Raw genomic sequence first — 22,850 nt, 5'->3', positions numbered from 1 at the left:
GGAAATCTTGATTGTCTCCCTTGAAGAACTTGTCTCCACGGAATTTCACGAGTGTTGTGGTCGGCGTTACGGAAATTACCGACCGTTTACTCATTTTATTTGTTTAAATAATATTATATGTAGACTTTCACCTAACAAATTAAATAAGAAGACGTTAATTTAGATTTAAATTAAAAATATTTCTCTGTCTGTCTGTCTATCTATCTATCTAGCTGTACTGTATCTCTCCAACTACATCCTCTGTCTGTCTGTCTCTTTAACCTCGCATCGGCTCTCTGCTTGGTTCCTTATTTCAGCCCACCAAATTAGTTCAGTTTTTTTATATTTTTTTTTATTCATAATTTGATTTCAGTATTTATTTAATATAGAATAACCGGGTGTGTATTAGTACTGGACACATAGATTCGAAACAGTTGTCAAAAAACAAATATATAACAAATAAATGTTATCAAAGGCAAGATAAATTACTTTTTTACCAAACTGTATATAATTTTCGTGTTTTTATTAAATTAAACATGTTTATTCAGCTCGAAAAAACAGTGTTTACCGATATATTGGAAAATTCAAAATGGCGACCGACTCTATCTTTAACACGGTAAGTTCGGAAAAAGATGTAATAAATAATAAACCAGACAAAATACTGTTAGAAATTCGCTCAATATATGTTAACGTGACATAACTTGACATATATTGGGTGGTTTTTTAATAGTATTTTGTCTAGTTTATTATTTATAACACCTTTTCCCGAACTTACCGTGTTAAAGAGAGAGTCGGTCGCCATTTCGAATTGATATTTAAAAAAAAAAAAAAAAAAAAAAGAATCCTAGCTACTGAGTTGTAGTCGACAATCGTAACATATCCCAAAATTACGAAAATGCAATCATTAAAGAATTTCCTAATTTTCTGTTTATTACAACAACATTGCAAGAGTAAGATTAGTAAATGTGGATGTGTATTTTCCCCCCTAAAGTCCAACCCTATCCTCACCGTGGTAGGGGGGTGTAACGTTGTAGTTGAACAACAACTACACGGCTAAATGGGCTCTGGCAAAACAAAATCCAGGAAATGACGTCCGTCATCTGGTCGTCTTTTTATACGCTTGCATGTGGCGAGCAAAGAAGACGTGTTAAGGAAGGAGCAGGCTGAAAGGAGAACATTCCCCGAACAAAAAAAGAAAAATGGGCCTTACCCTATCCCTTTCCCTTATCCTAACCCTAATCCCTCCCGTTTGCTTCCAAGGCCCCATTTGAGCGTGTTCTCCTCCGCAGGCCTGCTTCTCCAAGTTTCCCCGACTTTGCAGGTAACTGGTTTGGAGGCTTTCTAAAGCTCTTTTATCAGTGTCGGGGTGTTGAGTCCACACTTCCAGCTCAACAAATACCTGCAGTGCAAGGTGCGCTTCTCCGAATTTCCCCGAAAAGGGAGCAACACGTGCTCGTGTTTCTACTGTGTAATGCATGCGTGCCTCCACTTGACTACGGATGACTAGAGTAATACTAAAATAGTTTGTGTGTGCTCACAAGCTGCTTGAAGGGCGCTGGTAGTATTATTCCTACTATCTATCAACTACGAGCTGGGGCGGTAATGCAATGATGGACCTCCGATTAATAATATCCGATACGATAGTAGGAATGGCAGTTTTGTGAGCTTTCATAGGCTCTTCCACATTCACGCACAATCTTGTGGTATCTCTCTAGGAATCCTGTTGGGTAGAGAGAACAAGAAGTCCCTTCCCTCGTTTTGGAAGGTTGTTCGCAGCAACGCTTGTTTTATATGGTGCCCTCTTTAGGGAGTTCAACACCTTGTTGTACGGAACCCGATCAAAATCCAGTTAATGAATGACGGCATGAGTTTGTTGCGTCCGTCATCTGGTCGTCTTTTTATACGCTTGCATGTGGCGAGCAGAAAAGACGTGCTCGAGCAGGCTGGAAGGAGAACACTCCCCCGAAAGAGAAAAATGGGCCTCCCTCTCTCCCGTGTGCTTCCATCAAGGCCCAAATTGTGTGTGTTCTCCTTCGCAGGCCTGGTCCTCCAACTTTCCTCGACTTTGCAGGTAACTAATCTGGAGCTTTTCTAAAGCTCTTTTCTCAGTGTCGAGGTGTTGAGTCAACTCCCAGCTCAACAAATACCTGCAGCGCAAGGTGCGCTTTTCCGAATTCCCCCGAAGAGGGAGCGACACGTGCTCGTGTTTCTACTATGTAATTCACGCGTGCCTCCACTCGACTACGGACGACTAGAGTAATACTGCTATTAGTTTGCGTGTGCTCACAAGCTGCTTGAAGGGCGCTGGTAATATTATTCCTACTATCTATCAACTACGAGCTGGGGCGGTAATGCAATGATGGACCTCCGATTAATAATATCCGATACGATAGTAGGAATGGCAGTTTTGTGAGCTTTCATAGGCTCTTCCACATTCACGCACAATCTAGTGGTATCTCTCTAGGAATCCTGTTGGGTAGAGAGAACAAAAAGTCCCTTCCCTCGTTTTGGAAGGTTGTTCACAGCAACGCTTGTTTTATATGGTGACCTCTTTAGGTAGTTCAACACCTTGCTCTCCTTGACTCTTCTCATTGTCGAGGTTCTGAGTCCGGTTCCAGGTGTACAAATAGGTGCAAGTCTGGATAGGGAATCTCCCCAAGTGGGTGAGCCTACGCTCTTTCTTATCAGGCGACACGTGCTCGTGTTACTACATAATGCATGCATGGCTCCATTCGACCAGGAACGACTAGAGTAATACTACCATTAGTTTGTGTGTTCTCACAAGCTGCCTGAAGGGCGCTGGTAATATTATTCCTACTATCTATCAACTACGAGCTGGGGCGGTAATGCAATGATGGACCTCCGATTAATAATATCCGATACGATAGTAGGAATGGCAGTTTTGTGAGTTTTCATAGGCTCTTCCACATTCACGCACAATCTTGTGGTATCTCTCTAGGAATCGTGTTGAGTAGAGAGAACACTTCCGTTTTCTGCTCCGCCTTTTATTCCGAGTAGAAACCGCCTTTTTCGGAGGATGTTCGTAGCAATGCATGTTTTATGTAGCGCTCCACTTTGGGGAGATCATCACCTACCTGGCCAGACTGTCCTTTCCTGTACGGTACCTGGTAACTAGTGGATTCCACCCTTTCCCTCCTTTTTCAGTTTGATGGCGACCACGACCAGCCACAGGTGAGTAAAGCATCAAGCGTTTCTTCTTTTCGATTTCAGTTTTTGTAATTGACAAATTTAATTTTCCTCTTTTCCATTACTGCAGCTTCTAGTTAGAATCAGCACAATCCTCAGGTAAGTATTTCATTTCATTGTGTTGCTAGTGATTAAAACGAATTCCTTTCTGCTTGTATTTCCTTTAACCAACTTTAGCAAGTCTAACCAAAAATATTCACCCATGCATGATCATAACCAAAATTATTTTTCTGTTACAGGTATTTTATTTTAATAAAAATTAACAAAATAATTAACATACACTCAGTAAAATGCAATGTACTAAAGTAACATAAATAAAACAAAAACAAAATGTAAAAATAATAATGCAAAATACAAGTAGTTATTACAGGTTTCAACAGCAACAGCCATGACCCTGTCATCCCAATATTGGATGCAGTTCCAGAAAGTCATAAAGTAAGTATTGATATCTTCTTCTAATTATAATTTTTTAAAAAAAGAAAATTTCACAAAAAGTAAAATACTGTGATCTAAAGGAAAATAAACCGAAAAAAAAATGTAAAAATAATAATGCAAAATACAACTAGTTATTACAGGTTTCAACAGCAACAGCCATGACCCTGTCATCCCAATATTGGATGCAGTTCCAGAAAGTCATAAAGTAAGTATTGATATCTTCTTCTAATTATAATTTTTTAAAAAAAGAAAATTTCACAAAAAATAAAATACTGTGATCTAAAGGAAAATAAACCGAAAAAAAAATGTAAAAATAATAATGCAAAATACAGCTAGTTATTACAGGTTTCAACAGCAACAGCCATGACCCTGTCATCCCAATATTGGATGCAGTTCCAGAAAGTCATAAAGTAAGTATTGATATCTTCTTCTAATTATAATTTAAAAAAAAAAAAGAAAATTTCACAAAAAATAAAATACTGTGATCTAAAGGAAAATAAACCTAAAAAAAAATGTAAAAATAATAATGCAAAATACAAGTAGTTATTACAGGTTTCAACAGCAACAGCCATGACCCTGTCATCCCAATATTGGATGCAGTTCCAGAAAGTCATAAAGTAAGTATTGTTATTTCCTAATTATAATTTCCAAAAAAATAATTTCATAAAAATAAAATGCTATGAAATAAAGGAAAATAAATAAAACAAACAAACCAAAAAAAGAAAAAAACAATTAAAAAAAAAGAAAAAGTTATTCAAGTTTTCAGCACCAGCAGCAGCAACACCCATGACCCCTCTCATCCCCATCTTGGAAGCAGTTCCAGAAATTCCTAAAGTAAGTAATAATATATATTTTTTTTTATAAGCAACTCCAACTTCCCATCGAATTCATAAAGGTTTCATTTATTGTATCAATGTGTCTTGGTGGTGCTGCAACCACTACCTTGATTTATTTCTAATTTTCTAGTGATTGTTGAGACTTCAGGACTCTAAACCACCTTTTAGCACTTGTTTTGTACCAGCTGCTGAATTTGCTTTGTTTTAGATGGGTTTCAGTTAATTTCTTAATTTACTTGATTTCTTTTTTGTCTAATGACTTTTGATGATTCCAGCTTCTAATTAGCCCTTTCTTTTCTTGTTCTCCAGTACCGTTGAACATTACTCGCTTTTTTCGCACCTGATAAATTTTGCTAATTTCTTTTTTCTCTTTTTGTTCCAGACTTTATCCTGTCTATTAACTTTTATTCTCTTTCTAGTTCTCTTGCAGCGTTGAACATTACTTGTTTTTTTAGTTATTTTTACTAATGAGTGTTGAGACTTGAAGATTCTAAAAGAGCATTTCTTTACAGCACCTGATGAATTTTTTCTTATAATGTCCTATTTACTTGATTTCTTTTTTGTCTAATGACTTTTGATTAGGGGTAGGCTATAGAAACAAAATTTTTCAAATAAATGCCAAAACTGGCTTATTACCTTCATTTATATGTAAATAGATGGGAACAAGTGATTTTGTTCAAACGGGTCAAAATTGGAGGGTCGCTGGCCCCAAACGTGATTTGACCGCGTCAACGCGTGAAAATAGCCCAAATTTCTGCCCCGAACACACTTAATCATTTATTGAAAGCCACAGGGTGCATTTTTTCGCTATAAATGCATTTGTATCATTAAATCTAACATTCCCATTGGCTATCCCACAAGTAGGGTTTTTTTTTTTTTTAGGGTATCTCAGAGTCCAAAATGGGTCAAATTACCCCAAAATTAGCCAAAAATGGTCGGAAATCACAGATTTTCCAAAATGCACCTCCCATGGGCTCAAAGACACCTCTACATGGCAGAAACTGTTGGGAAATGCTTGAAGCAGGCACTCTCCTAACTTTTGCACTGTTAATGAGGGGTATAAGGACCTTTAAAAGGGGCTAAATATGGCCGATTTAGCCAATGAGTCAAAAAGTCCCTAAGAATCAACATAGGTTGTCAAAAAGGGGCTTAATTTGAGTTATAGATGGAAAATTACCAAATAAGGAAATGTTTTCTTTCTGTATCAATGGAATGGCATCTTTAAATAGTCACGATAACATTGCATAGCATTAATTGTGAATTTGATTGAACTAAGATTATAATTACGACGATTGGACTTATCTTCTGCTTGATTCTCTTCCAACTGAGGCTGAATGTGTTCAAGCTGTGCAGCAACATCATGCTGCCAAATATGGTACCACGACACAGAAAAATCATATTGACCAGTTCTCCTTGCGATTACTACAATTGTGGCAGAAAGCCTTTGGAAGTGATGTTCGTTATGTTACAATACCTGGGATAAAACATAAACTTGATCGATGGCTAAAAATTTACGATAAAGATGTCTACGAAGCAAAGGGTTCCAGACGTGTGAATATAATTAAATGGAAACGAGAGCACCATGTCCTTCTCAATATACTTTCAAAAGATGTGAATCCTGATGAATTTGATGTACATGAACGAAGATTCTTTGCCGATCAAAAGTCTCTCTCTCTCTCGCAAATGGCTCATTGTGCCAGAGCATGATACCTCAAACAATTTGAACTACTCATTAAACAGATCGGGTACAATCCGTAGCACTGTCCCATGTACCGAGATCGCCAGCCAAACACATGTCACTTACAATCTGCGAACTGGTGCACGGAATTTCCAGGAGTCAATCAAAATAGCTGTAGCAAATTCCTGTGCTGCAGCCAACATTTAATGCATTATATTGATATTTTACTGTTGAATGATTTTAAAGTAATGTGAAGTGAAGCTGTGTCTTGAAATAAGAAAATAATTCCTTTGCTAATTACTCATAGCTTTTATCAAGTTATTCAATATATTGGTTACAAATCTAGAAATAGCGAATCGAGGGCCATTTTCATCAATTTTGGGGTAACTATGAGAACACTATGAATTCAGACTCTTCTTGGACAGCATTTTATTGACATTCAATGTTCAATTTACAATTAATTACTTTCTGAGAAGTTGATGTAGTAAAGTTACAATGTTTCTAAACAGTATCATTGATGAATGAACTAATGATTCATATGTTATGTACCGTAAAGCGTAATTTTGTCATTTTTGGATTGTTTTGACCCTTTTTACATCCCCCAAAGATCTCTAAATACAAATGGAAGTCTTCCAACTGTAAAAAGCCATACAGGAGTTTTTATAGGAGCCCGATGATTTTGGGGATTATCCGTGATTTTCATTCATTTTTGGCTAATTTTTGGGTAAATTTGACCCATTTTGAACCCTTAAGATACCTTGAAAAGCCCTATATAGGTGGGATAGAATGTTAGATTTAAATTTATAGAGCCATTTATGGTCAAAAATTGCACCCTGTGTGTCTTGGGAGGTGCATTTTGGAAAATCCGTGATTTCCAACCATTTTTGGCTAGTTTTGGGGTAATTTTGACCCATTTTGGACTCTGAGATACCCTAAAAAAAAAAACCCCTACTTGTGAGATAGCCAATGGGAATGTTAGATTTAATGATACAAATGCATTTATAGTCAAAAAATGCATCCTGTGGCTTTCAATAAATGATTAAGTGTGTTCGGGGCCGAAATTTGGGCCATTTTCACGTGTTGACGCGGTCAAATCACGTTTGGGGCCAGCGACCCTCCAATTTTTTTGTTCCCATCTATTTACATATAATAAGCCACTTTTGGCATTTATTTGAAAAATTTTGTTTCTATAGCCTACCCCTATTTTGATGATTCCAGCTTCTAATTGGCCCTTTCTTTTCTTGTTCTCCAGTACCTTGAACATTACTCGCTTTTTTCGCACCTGATAAATTTCGCTAATTTCTTTTTTCTCTTTTTGTTCCAGACTTTATCCTGTCTATTAACTTTTATTCTCTTTCTAGTTCTCTTGCAGCGTTGAACATTACTTGTTTTTTTTACTTATTTTTACCATACGCACAGATTTGGTAAAGTTAGCCGAAAACAATTATATATAACATTTCTTCAGTTTGAACTCATTTTTGCCGAGAGAGATAGGTTTCCTTGTTCATGTGGATTTGTATGTAAATGCATGAACAATATGCTTTGTAATTATATACAAATATTTACATTACTATTTTTTTTTTTTTTTTTTTTATTACAATTTCACCCCAAACAAGGCACTTTGCCACTATCAGGGGGAAACATCTACTAGGGTACTATGTAGGGATTTGGGCAGGGAGGTGTTGGTTCACGTTGCACTTGAACTTATGCATGTCAGTACAGTTGGGGAAGCAGTGACCTGGAATGGAATTCCAAATTCTAGCAGTTCTGGGGAAGAAACTACTGGAGTAGAAAGATCTTTTAAATGTAGGGATCTCTACAGTGTGGGGGTGGGATTTTGCAGCTTGTCAGGTCTGTCGAGGGTGTTTACGTTGTGGGGGCACAAGTGCTTGCAGTTCATCAGAGCATTCACCATTATAATACTTGTAGAACAGGCAGAGGGATGCAACGTTTCGACGATGGGACAGAGGCTGAAGCTTAGATGCCAGTTTAGGGCCTATCAGATTTGCGACTCTCTTTTGAACCCTGTCAAGGAGTGAGAGACTAGTAGCCGATGCACCAGCCCAAATATGACAGCAATACTCCATACATGGGCGAATAGTGGCCTTGAGAGAGAGCCCACCTTCCTCGCAGCGGCCCTGGCAATGCTCTCGATATAATTGTTCCAGCTATAATTATCATTTTCATTATGGATCAGTAATATAATTTTACTACTGTTAATATATTCTAATAAATTATAATATATTAAATAACTATAAAAACTAAAACTAATAATTAAAAACAAAAAAAATCATGATTAGATACTAAAACATAACTTATAAATTAGCGCTAAATTAAATTATAACTGATCAAATAATAAACACTAAACCTCGACATAAATGTAAATATCAAAATGTTAAATTGTATAAATACTGAAAGATTAAACACTAATACTAAAATAATACTTTAAAACCAAAAATATACCAGAGAATAAGTGATAAGCTGTTCTAAAAATATCTTGCTGATCCATATAAAAAAATGATAATAATAATGGCATATTAAAAATTAGCAATTATTAGAATAACGATTGCGCTCAAATTCGAGTTTGCCCTTTACACGCCTTTGCAGTAATATTTATGCCCCAAAACTGAAAAATGTGGCTGATTACTTGGACCTGAAAGTTCTAAACTAGCATAATTGTCTGGCATCTCAGTACTTTGTACAAAACTAGCATTTTAGCCGTGGGAGTTTGGGGGTTTTGTGTTGAGCCAAACAAGGAAAAACGCGTGGTAGCAGGGAGGAAGGCTAGAACCCGTTACGTGTTTGCGTGTATGACCACTGGCAGTGACGTAGGTTTAAATTAAAGCTAGAGAAAAGAAAGCACGGCATGACTTACAAATACATCGTGGATTAAAGCAACCCCCTAGCTATTTGTCGCGTGAAGTAATAATTACACTTATATATATTTTTCCTTTATTTTTAACTTTGACACAGTAACCATTATTGATTAAGGGTCATATGAATTTATTACGTTAGATCCATGGCCAAGGAAACTATATCTAACATTTCAATGGTTTATACTATAAGTTGTACACTTTCACTTTTATAGATATATCCATTTCAAAATTACTCGGACTTGTAGCGACATGATTCCATTTCCGTTGGATTAAAACTTGTCTCTTTTTTCTTTTTTTTTTTTTTTAGCAACCAGCCGAAACTTCTCCCAGAAGAAGACCACTCCCATCCAAAATTTCTACAAGAACAGGATAGCCGCCGCCACTTCAGGGTCCTGGATATGACCTTAAACTGTATCCGATGGTAAAGCTCCATAAGCGGGCTTGGGGAGTGTGGAGCCACCCTTTAATTACCATTGCTCCCAGGTCCACTCTGACCCGGAGTGGTAGTACCTGTTAGGGTCCCCACTGTGGGTTACATATTTTTCTTCTAATAAACCTTTTAAAACTATAAGTCTATTTTCTGTGTTATCTATTTGTTATACATCATGTTTATTGATATCTGGTAAACGATTTATAAGCCCCGAATTTAATTGTGATATTCGTTTTCAGCATACTCGAAAACATTAAAAAAAAATCGACATAGAATTACATATCAAATATAAAAAAAAAAAAAAGCTAACCCTGACCCCCAGCCCTAATCCATCCTAGAGACAATTTGATCAAAGAGGAGCAGCATGAATATCAGCAATAATGTATGCAAAAAAAAAAAAAATTACTTAATATTGGTTTGAACTATAAAGAACTCTGCACTTGGTGAGTTTTGGTCATTTTTGGATATATTACTATTTTCGGCATGACCATTAAATACTTAATATTGGTTTTGTCTTTAAAAGTCAAACAGCATTTTTGAAGTAGTTTTTAACAAACATACAAATTACTTTGAACTATAAAGAACTCTGCACTTGTAGAGTTTTCGTAATTTTTGGATATATTACTATTTTCGACGTGACAATTAACTACGTATGGAGGTTGGCTTTGTTTTAATATGCAGGGAGACGACGGTCTCATGACAGTCACCTCGGTCTTGTTCTAATTTGAGCCTGAACACTTGTTATGTTCCAAAGTAAATAAACGCTTTAAAATAAGTTAAAACAAAAAGAACTTCTCAGACATTAATCAAGGCAGATAATTCAAGTCAGAGTTACCTTTAGGAAACCATATGAAAATATACTCACAAATACATGTATATATATACATATATATGTGTGTGCTTTCTCAAGGGAGATAATAAAAATAAGAGTTATCTCCCTTTAAAAAAACATGAAAATGTACTAACAAATATATATATATATATAGTAATTTATGAAATATATATGGCGATTAAGCTACACTGAATATTCGGCGTTTCATCCACTATAGGATTTGTCAGGCTAACGAATCCTATAGTGGATGAAACGCCGAATATTCAGTGTAGCTTAATCGCCATATATGTTTCATAAATTACTAACGAGCTCTACCAACGTATTGAGCAGTTTTGAAGTAAATACTTAAAGTTTATGCATAAATCTATACTTTCGTATATTAATTTTATGTGAGTAAATGAAGTAGTTATATATATATATATACAACTTCTTAATTTACTCACCTAAAATTAATATACGAATATTCGTTTTCAGCATTCCTGACCAAATTGAGGGTTGGCCCCTTTCATATTCCGGCTGTACAAACATGGTCACCAGTGATTTACATGTCAAAATACACACATTAATAAAACTAGATCCAAAACTATTTGTCTCTGCTAATTTTCATTGCGATATTCGTTTTCAGCATACCTGAACAAACTGACGGTTGGCCCCATGTTTAACTGGCTTAACAAAGTCACTTTTTCCTGATTAAAACAATTTAATTTGAACCAATGACCCAACGGGTCAATTTTTTCAAAATCTTTTTTTTTTTTTTTTATTAATCTTTTTTGGGTTTGTATTACTATTATTATTGAACAACAATAAAGTATTTTTTTAACAAAATTCTCGTTGCACCCCCAGGGGCTCTAAAGGGGTCAAAAATGCCCCAAAATGACACTTTTTCCCCATAACTTTGTATCCGTCCATTAGATTTCACTGAAACTTGGTCAAAATGTGAGGGAAATTGGTTTCAAATATACATTCAGTATCAAATATATATTCAGTATCGCTGACTCTGGCAAAATTCTGGTTTGCGTCCCCCCAAGAACTGGACTTAGTCGATTTTTGACAAAATTTAAAAACAAAAAAATTGCCTCACAGACCATGACACATTTTTGGTCATCGATCCCTCTAATTTCACTCGTAGAGAGGGGGGGACACGCATGCGCGGCTTGTTACATTTACACTTTTATGGAGATCGTTAAAATCATATGAAAATTTTTTTTCAATTATTTTTGTGAAAAACATTTAATAAACAATTCTTAATTCATATTCGTATCACAATACAACAATGTCATTAGCCCGATAAATTTAATTTTTCTGATATATTGGTGTATGAAATACAGGCTTAAGGTTAAACATACAAAATATATTGGTCACCTGACTTATCGGAGAGGGACCTATGTTTTTATTGACGTCATTTTGTCCATTGTTTTTCATCTGGTAGTTTGGATGATTCCTGGATAGCCGTCCATTACTTTTTTCTGAAATGTTGCCACAAGTTGTACTTCAATACGTAGATGCTGATGCAATTCTTTATCTATATAAAAGCCAGGTACGTCCAAAGATGGCGTACTGTTGCCACATCTGGGCAGGAGCTGCTAGAAAGGAGGGGATGTCCTTTTCTCTTCTCTGCAACCTCTTTCTCACAGAAGAGATGCTGCGAGTTTGTTTCTGCTTTATCATTATTTTCATGGCAGGTGCTTGACTGAGCTCCAATCTATGCCCCCCCCCTCGCCAAACTTTCACAAGAAACACCCGTCTAGCAGAAAACACTATCAATAATTACCCCCACTCTTTATCTGTGCCTAAACCTAAACATAGATTCCATGAACAAAGCTTTCTCAGAACTGCACGCCTGTAGAATTGTCTTCCGTTTTCCTGCTTTCCAGCTGACTACAATATGGTTGTCTTCAAGTCTAACGTAAACAAGTTTTTGATGAGCTGTTCCATATAAGTTAACAAATTTACCGAATTTCCATTACTAACAGTTACTATATTGTCCAATTTCTACGGTACTCTTTAACCCTTATCCTCGAGTGGCCTCTTGGCCTTGAAAAGTGGTGATGTCTATGTAAAAAAAAAAAAAAAAAAGTGTACAACAATAAAGTTAAACGCCCCAAAGTGGCAAAAAATGACACCTTTGCTCCATAACTCCATCCATTAGATTTCACTGAAACTTGATCAAAATGTGAAGACAATTGTTCCAACTATACATTCAGTATCGCTGACCCTGGCAAAATTCTGGTTTGTGTCCCCCAGCAGCTGAACTTAATCGTTTTTTTTTTTTTTGTTATTTTTTTTTATAAAAATTAAAAACAAAAAAGTCGTCTCACGAAGCACGACTTATTTTTGGTCATCAATCCCTCACATTCCCCTCGTAGAGAGGGGGGGGGGACACAACACGCGCGGCTTGTTTTTTTCTAATTATTTTATCATTGCAATAATTCCCAAATGATATCCATGATGTATGAAAATCTCGTTTGTACTACTATACACATAGATTTGAAAAAGTTGTCAAAAAAACAAATATATAACAAATAAATGTTATCAAAGGCAAGATAAGTTACTTTTCTACCTAACTGGATAATTTTTAATGTTTTTATTTAATGTAACATTTTTATTCAGCTCGAAAAACGTACAGTGTTTACCAACGTATTGGAAAATTTAAAATGGCGACTCTCTCTTTGACACGGTAAGTTTGAGAAAAGGAGTTAAAAATAAAAAAAACTATACAAAATACTGCTAAAAACCCACCGAATATATGTCAGCCTATGTCACGGTAACATATAATGAGCGAGTTTCTAACAGTATTTTGTGTAGTTTTTTATTTTTAACTCTTTTCCCCAAACTTACCGTTTCAAGAGAGTCAGGCGCCATTTTAAATTTTCCAATACATCGGTAAACACTGTTTATCGAGCTGAATAAACATGTTACATTAAATAAAAACACTAGAAAATTATATCCAGTAAGGTAGAAAAGTAACTTATCTTGCCTTTGATAACATTTATTTGTTATATATTTGTTTTTTTGACAACTTTTTCGAATCTATGTGTATAGTAATACAAACCCTCAAAATCTATATCAATATTCTTGAAATTTTTAAAGCAGTTAGAAAACTCATCAAACTATAATTAGGAAGCTTTTTATTTCGTTATTTTTTTTTTCTATTTATTAAGTGAAAGGTATTTTTTACGAGTTGCTCCAGCATAAACAGCCTATGGAATAAACATCTTCAACCTCGAAAATAGAAATCAACAAATTTATGGAATTTGGTGCTTCTGCATTTATTGAACCGTGTTATTTTTAAATAGTATTTTCAAGTTAAATTAAAGTTTTACGACATTTTTATTTTATTAATTTGTTAACTGATAGTACAGAATAGTTACAAAACACCCTCCTCTCCCCATGTTAAGAATGGCTTTCGAAATAATAGCATTATTATTTCAGCACGGTTCAATAAGTGCACAAGTACCTGGAATTTTCTTCGAAATTTCGTAACGCAGCTTATCAAATTAAAACTAAATATAACATTTGCTGACTTATTTTACCTGTTGAATACACATACCCACTAATATATATATATATATATATATATATATATATATATATATATAACTTTCTGTAAGACATTTATTTGAAATGGAAACGGCATTTTGCAGTTAAGACAACAAAACAAAAATGAAGTAACGTTTCGTATTTCAATCCAGAGGTACGAAAAAGTTGTCAAAAACAAATGTTATCAAAGGTAAGATAAGTTTACGTTTCTACCTAACTGGATACTTTTTAGTTTTTTTTTTTTGTTTTTGTTTTTTTTTGCTTTTTTTAATGTCGAACTGAATAAATATGTTACATTTAAATAAAAACAGTAAAAACTTATTCAGTTAGGTAGAAAAGTAACTTATCTTGCTTAATGCTTTGCATAACATTTATTTGTTATATATACATATTTTTTTTTTTGACAGAAGTTTACATATTTAATAGTAATGCGATATTCCAAATTTAATCCATAACATTTTCAAAAGCCAATAATTATGAAGTACTAACAGTAAATATGAGTCATGAATGCTCTCTTTGAAAAAAAAGCTCTCTTAACCTCACCTATAACCCCAGTCTCCTCCTAAAACACTCTTTAACCCTAACAATAACCCTAAGTTCGAGTGGCAAGCCCCCCTCAACAAAATACCTCTGTAAGCCACATACAAGCATCTAAAACAAACAAACAAAAAATAGATCCTTCCTTAAAGAAAAATGCACATGATTTATCTCCCATAAAAATTAACTGTCCTAAAATGCTAGAATGGCCTGGAAATGATGAATTATTTTGCATTAAATTTTTGTGAAACTAACCGCCCCCCCCCCTCTAATGTTGTTTTTGTTGTTTTTGTCAAGTCTTCAGTATGTTCACACATAATTTTCCTTAGCCCTACAATTAATTCAAAGTCCGAATGGCAACCCCCCCCCCCCATATTCTCATTGCATAGAAACCCTCTTAAAACCACACATAATCGTCTTAAAAAAACAAAGCATACAGGATTTATCCCCCATAGAAAAAAAAAAAAGTTAACTGCCCTAAAACGCTAGAATGACATGTAATGGGGAATTATTTTACATTAAATTCTAAAATAATTTGTTTATCTTTCATTAAAGTTTTTCATGGCATTTCATACATAATTACTTAAAAAGGTAGAATCACATTTTGGAGGGGTGGTCAGAAGGGGTTGGGTGGGGTTAAACAGAAGGTGTTAATCGACAATAATACCAAAGAAATATTGCAATATATTCATTTTTAAATGGTCGTATGTTTAGATTTAAGTTTTTTGTACATAAAGCACATTACAATTCAACTTTGAGTTCTCCAACTTCTTTTCTGTTTATGGATACATGGCATTTTTAAGGAATTCCAGCATATTTATGCACATTTACTGCAGATTATTTGGAAACCATGAACTTTGGGAGATTTTCAGTTGCATATTCTGATTCCTTGCACAAAAATACACTTATATGGTAAATTTCATTTCTTAGTCTTGCGTTTGAACAAAGATATGACATTTTTACTGAAAAAGTAGTGTAAAAATGTGATGAAACGCATATGGTCTTAAAGAGGGGAAAATATCCAAACGCGTGAGGCACAAAAATAGTCATAACTTCCTTAATTTTAATCAGATTTTTTAAATTTAAAAAGATTCTTTCTTAGCTCATCAAAATCTTTCTATGTATACCAATATTGAAATATTTTAAGCTATTTAAATTTTTTCATGTGTATTGCTTATATATGAAGTCTCAGGAAATATAAGAACTGTATAAATGTCTTCTCTCTCTCAGCACTATGGTTATATTTATTGTCCCAATATGAATCCTCCGTCATATCTCCTTAAATATGTCCCCAGCTATTCAACATTGACATTTGTTCCTTTTATAATTTATATTTTGGATGTAGCTTCGTTGTCGAATACCATTAGAATAATATGCCATCATTGTTATAATATGCAAGTAACCTCCCTTGGATGTAGCTTCGTTGTCAAATACCATTAGAATAATATACCATCATTGTTATAATATGCGAGTGACCTCCCTTGGATGTAGCTTCGTTGTCAAATACCATTAGAATAATATACCATCATTGTTATAATATGCGAGTGACCTCCCTTGGATGTAGTTTCGTTGTCAAATACCATTAGATTATTATACAATCATTGTTATAATATGCGAGTGACCTCCCTTGGATGTAGCTTCGTTGTCAAATACCATTAGAATAATATACAATTATTGTTATAATATGCGAATGACCTCCCTTGGATGTAGCTTCGTTGTCAAATACCATTAGAATAATATACAATTATTGTTATAATATGCGAGTGACCTCCCTTGGATGTAGCTTCGTTGTCAAATACCATTAGAATAATATACAATTATTGTTATAATATGCGAATGACCTCCCTTGGATGTAGCTTCGTTGTCAAATACCATTAGAATAATATACAATCATTGTTATAATATGCAAGTAACCTCCCTTGGATGTAGCTTCGTTGTCAAATACCATTAGAATAATATACCATCATTGTTATAATATGCGAGTGACCTCCCTTGGATGTAGCTTCGTTGTCAAATACCATTAGAATAATATACCATCATTGTTATAATATGCGAGTGACCTCCCTTGGATGTAGTTTCGTTGTCAAATACCATTAGATTATTATACAATCATTGTTATAATATGCGAGTGACCTCCCTTGGATGTAGCTTCGTTGTCAAATACCATTAGAATAATATACAATTATTGTTATAATATGCGAATGACCTCCCTTGGATGTAGCTTCGTTGTCAAATACCATTAGAATAATATACAATTATTGTTATAATATGCGAGTGACCTAACTTGGATGTAGCTTCGTTGTCAAATACCATTAGAATAATATACAATCATTGTTATAATATGCAAGTAACCTCCCTTGGATGTAGCTTCGTTGTCAAATACCATTAGAATAATATACAATTATTGTTATAATATGTAAGTGACCTCCCTTGGATGTAGCTTCGTTGTCAAATACCATTAGAATAATATACAATTATTGTTATAATATGCGAATGACCTCCCTTGGATGTAGCTTCGTTGTCAAATACCATTAGAATAATATACAATCATTGTTATAATATGCGAGTGACCTACCTTGGATGTAGCTTCGTTGTCAAATACCATTAGAATAATATACAATTATTGTTATAATATGTAAGTGACCTCCCTTGGATGTAGCTTCGTTGTCAAATACCATTAGAATAATATACAATCATTGTTATAATATGCGAATGACCTCCCTTGGATGTAGCTTCGTTGTCAAATACCATTAGAATAATATACAATTATTGTTATAATATGCGAGTGACCTAACTTGGATGTAGCTTCGTTGTCAAATACCATTAGAATAATATACAATCATTGTTATAATATGCGAATGACCTCCCTTGGATGTAGCTTCGTTGTCAAATACCATTAGAATAATATACAATTATTGTTATAATATGTAAGTGACCTCCCTTGGATGTAGCTTCGTTGTCAAATACCATTAGAATAATATACAATTATTGTTATAATATGCGAATGACCTCCCTTGGATGTAGCTTCGTTGTCAAATACCATTAGAATAATATACAATCATTGTTATAATATGCGAGTGACCTCCCTTGGATGTAGCTTCGTTGTCAAATACCATTAGATTAATATACAATCATTGTTATAATATGCGAGTGACCTACCTTGGATGTAGCTTCGTTGTCAAATACCATTAGAATAATATACAATTATTGTTATAATATGCGAATGACCTCCCTTGGATGTAGCTTCGTTGTCAAATACCATTAGAATAATATACAATTATTGTTATAATATGCGAGTGACCTAACTTGGATGTAGCTTCGTTGTCAAATACCATTAGAATAATATACAATCATTGTTATAATATGCAAGTAACCTCCCTTGGATGTAGCTTCGTTGTCAAATACCATTAGAATAATATACAATTATTGTTATAATATGCGAGTGACCTACCTTGGATGTAGCTTCGTTGTCAAATACCATTAGAATAATATACAATTATTGTTATAATATGTAAGTGACCTCCCTTGGATGTAGCTTCGTTGTCGAATACCATTATGTTGTGTGTTGACTTTTCATTAAAAAAAAAAAAATTTTTTTTAATCAATTCTTTTTAGCTCTGAAACGTTAAAAAAAAGAATTTGCTAAAAAATTGTTTTAAATTTGTTGTTATTTGTTGTTATTTTTTATTTATTTTATTTATGACATGTTTTAAAAGTTTTCAACTACCGTGGAATTTCCACGGGTTCTGCTAGTTATTATTATCATAATCAAAAACACATTTTCATTGAATTAATTAATGGTTATTATTATTAAAAGTCCTTCGGCAATATGATGTGTTAGATTAAAATTTTATATGAAAATAATTGGAACAATGTGAACAGTTATTTAATGTGTAATATTTACTTTAGTGCTTCCTTACAATAGCGTGTCGTCCTTATTATTTTTTTAGTTTTTATGTATTATAATCTAGAAGTGTAAGTCATGTTTAGTTTCAGAAAAGTTTCAGATGGTTCGTTGTTTTAAACAAGTCCTGAGAGGTGACTTGTTTGCAGTAGACAGTTCCACAGAGCAAAATATTCTTACCGTGTCGAGACGGAAAAAAAAACATGTGAAATTGCTCCAGAAAGGGTTTAATATTTATGAAGCAATTCTGTTTTCTAATTGGTTGGTAGCAGAACGTGAATTAATTCGATTTGTCAGTTCCTAGCAGCATCGTTTATAAATAGAATCGTCCGACTGTGTGGGATCATACCCCATTACAAGTCCAAAATATTGCAACATATAATACATAAGTTATTTTATTTTATTTATTTTTTGCTGTTATTTAATAAATAAATTTTTTTGCTGTTATTTAATAAATAAATTTTTTTGCTGTTATTTAATAAATAAATATTTTTGCTGTTATTTAATAAATAAATTTTTTTGCTGTTATTTAATAAATAAATTTTTTTGCTGTTATTTAATAAATAAATTTTTTTTCTGTTATTTAATAAATAAATATTTTTGCTGTTATTTAATAAATAAATTTTTTTGCTGTTATTTAATAAATAAATTTTTTTGCTGTTATTTAATAAATAAATTTTTTGCTGTTATTTAATAAATAAATTTTTTTGCTGTTGTTTAATAAGTAAATTTTTTTGCTGTTATTTAATAAATAAATTTTTTTGCTGTTATTTAATAAATAAATTTTTTTGCTGTTATTTAATAAATAAATTTTCAAATGAAATTGTTTAATCAATTAAGTTTTAAGCATTATTTTTGTGATTCTCATTATTTGATAAAACTTTGTTACATAAAATAAATTAGTTGCCGAAAATCATTTCATAATCGTGTAAAACCAAAACTTACTTAAGTGCCATCAGCTATAATCGAAACTGAAACAGAAACTTATGAAGAATTCTTAATAAAATTATTTATAAAAAAAATAGATGACTTAAGTGTCATCTATCTATATAAAAGCGAAAATGTATGTTCGCTTTTTGTGTGTGTCCAAGAAAGGCTTTTTCCAGAGAAGCAGTCGGTAGGCTCGCAACTTCTGATAACTTTTTTATATCACATGTAAATCGTAATATCTCCGAGTTAACAATGGAGCTCGCCTGTGTATTTAATTTGCTCGACTTCAGGAAGATAAATAGTCAACAGTTTTCGCTCGCTGCATGTGGATTAAGCCTTTTCCTATAAGAAAAGTGACACTCCGGTCTTGATCGCCGAAGTGGAGCTGTTTCCCCCTACCCCCAACATCTTGGGAAAATTAAAAAAAAAAAAAAGCATTCCGCAGTAAATGAAATGCTACTCCACAGTCAACAGTTGACCTCATTAAGTCATTAAAACGTGCACCTGCCAAATCTAAGTAATTAAATAAATTCAAATGCCTTTTACGTTGGTATGTCACGGTGGCGCAATGGTTAATGTCACACGGTTTTTTTTTTCCAATTTTGCCTCAAGAGTTCCGGTTCGATCCTCATACTTACCTACCAAAACATTTTTTTTTACCCCCCCCCCCGGAGTTTTGATTTACCCAAAACCACACACACCTCCAAACACCCGGGCAATGCTGGGTACCCTTCGCTAGTCATCTATAATCGAAACCGAAACCAAAACTTATGAAGACTTCTTGATAAAATTGTTTATGACAAGAAATGGAAGTCCATGACAATTAAATGACAGTCACACGGATGTAAGCATGACACACAAAATAATACACACGCTATCCTATTAATATATAGATAATAATACTTAGAACATTATTTTATAAAATTTTGTTACATAAAATAAAGTAGTTAAAAAGAAATCATTTTATAATCGTGTAATATTTATTTCTTGTAATTGATAACTTTTTTGTGAAACATTCTTAAAAGTAAATAAACATTTTTTTACAGAAAAAATATAATTCTTAAAACAAATTATTTTCTGTTTACACAATAATCACCACTTATCAAGGCCCGGAGGCCACTCGAGGATAAGGGTTAATGGGTATACATTAGTCGATGTGATTATAGCGAAGTAAACATAAGTAGTGGGAATTTTGTAAATTGGATTACTTAGGGGGACGGTTCATCAAGAACTTGTTTACGTTGGACTTGAAGACAATCAGATTGTAGTCAGCTGGAAAGAAGGCAATCGGAAGAGAGTTCTACAGGCGTGCAGTTCTAAGAAAGAAGCTTTGTTCATTGAATCTACGTTTAGGTTTAGGCACAGATAAAGAGTGTGGGAAATTATTGATAGTGGTTTTGGCTAGACGAGTGTTTTTCGTGAAAGTTTGGCAAGAGGGGACCATAGATGGAAGCTCAGATGAGCACTTGCCATGAAAATAACGATAAAGCAGAGACAGGCTCGCAACGTCTTTTCTGTGGGAAAGAGGTTGCAGGGAAGAGAAAAGAGCATCCCCTACTGAGCTACGAAGTCTATTTTGAACTCTGTCAAGGCAGGATAAGCTGCTTCTAGCAGCTTCTGTCCAGATGTGGCAACAGTACTCCATCGTTGGCCGAACCTGGCTTTTATATAGGTAGAGAATTGCATCAGGAGTGAGATATCTACTGGAGTAGTAGAAGGATCCTACCATTTTTCCAGCGAATTTGGCAATGGATTTGATATACGTGTTCCATTTTAGGTCAGGAGTAAAGGTCAAGCCCAGAAGCTTGTAAAAACATGAAGCCTCCCCAAGATGAGAACTGTTAATTTCAATTGATGCCAGATGGGGATCTGAGCGTAGATAGTGTAGGGATAGAAGCTTGGTTTTAGATGCATTAAAAGTAACTAGCCACCTCTTTCCCCATTACAAATACTACATTATTCTGGCATATATCTCGAAACATTTTATTCTTACATTACTTCCTGTTTTTTTTTTTAGACAGTGACAGATGATTTGGTGTCCCCGACGAAATATCTTCCATCAGATATTTTAACTGAAGAAATTTATCACATACTTGTTATCATGATTGTACACTATTGGGACAAAAAACACCCATCAAGCTGAAATCACTGTCAATAATTTTCCCCATCTGTGCCTAAATAAAAAACGTAGATTCCATGAACAAGGCTTCTTTCCTAGAACTTCACTCCTGTAGAACACTGTTCCATTTGCCTGTTTCCCAACTGGCTACAACTTTTCAAGTCCAACATAAACAAATTCCTGATAAACAGCCTCCTTAAGTAATCCAATTCATCAAATCTCCATTATAAACAATTACTACAATATTATCTCATTGATTACTGTACACACAATAACCCTTATCCTCGAGTGGCCACCGGGCCTTGATAAGTGGTGACTCCCATGTAAAAAAAAAAAATTTAGAAATCGTAAAGGTGAATTTCACATGAAAACAATGGTATCTACGTATTCCTCGTATTTTTAATTTCTCGAGACATTTTATTCTTGCATTACTGCACCTGTTTTTCAAACAGTGATAGCTGATTTGTCATCCCCGACGAAACATCGTCCAACTGGATATTTTTAACTGAAGGAATTATCACATACCTCCACCTCTTATTATTATTATTAGTAGTAGTATCAGTATTATTATTATTAGTAGTAGTATTAGTATTGGTGGTAGTAGTAGTAGTAGTAGTAGTAGTAGTAGTAGTAGTAGTAGTAGTAGTAGTAGTAAAATTAAAAATTTTCAGCGCTTCTACAGAATTGGGACGAAATTTTGGAAATCGTAAAACTGAATTTCACACAAAAACAATGGTATCTACATATTCTTCATATTTTTAAGATGATTACATCCAAAATTTACGAACATCAATAAAGTAGAAAATTATTAAAGAAAATAGAAAATAGAATTTGCTGAACACGAGCGTGTATACCTATGTAAGACACAGGAGAGTTCACAAGGGAGATAATTTCCTCCCGATAATTCTTGGAAAACAGTTGCAAAAATCTTGTATGTCATTTTTACGGGTTTTTTAATTTTTAGGCGAACATTTATTTTTATAGGAAACAATTATGAAAAAAAAAAAAAAATTTTTGAATGAAAACCAGACTCAGAAACCTTGTATATATGTTATGTTTATTTTGTTATTTGTTTTGCGTTGGTCACATTAAAAATGTAGAGTTGCTTCCCTTGCGTTTCGATTTTATTTATAAATTCCAAGATGGCTATCTTCAACACGCTGTCATAAAAACGTGTTTTTCCACTGTAAAAAAAAAAACAAAACTGCTCAATCAAATTAAGTGAATTTTTTTTTTTTTAGATCTGCAATCCAAAACTGATATGTACAATATAACTTATTTCGATATTTTCATTTTTTTTAACGCCTTGGTTAAACTTGTACAAGTACCAAAGCAAGATGGTCACACTTTTTCACCAGCAAACACGATAAAAGTTGATTTTTTTTTAAATAATTTAGTTAAAATTCAATTTCGACTGCATAATCTGGAAGCTAACATTCTAACTTAGAATTGACAATAAAAAAAATCAGTTGAAAATATTGTTTTTTTTAAATTTTTTTATCTGAAAACTCCATTTATCTACTACAAACTTTCCAATAGTGTAGAAG

At 33.7% G+C, this 22,850-nt stretch overlaps 1 long non-coding RNA gene across 1 annotated transcript; it reads left to right on the top strand.

Moving 5' to 3' along the window:
- Positions 1 to 655: 655 nt before the first annotated feature.
- Positions 656 to 4,463, top strand: LOC145270494 (uncharacterized). Its single transcript, XR_013865398.1, has 2 exons — positions 656 to 4,031; positions 4,174 to 4,463. It is a non-coding gene; the product is annotated as an uncharacterized LOC145270494 (long non-coding RNA).
- Positions 4,464 to 22,850: the final 18,387 nt, after the last annotated feature.

The sequence above is a fragment of the Euprymna scolopes genome, chromosome 46, assembly GCF_053919585.1.
Source record: "Euprymna scolopes isolate OS-2025 chromosome 46, ASM5391958v1, whole genome shotgun sequence".
Classification (NCBI taxonomy): Eukaryota; Metazoa; Mollusca; class Cephalopoda; order Sepiida; family Sepiolidae; genus Euprymna; species Euprymna scolopes.
This window is presented reverse-complemented; position numbering and strand designations above follow the sequence as displayed.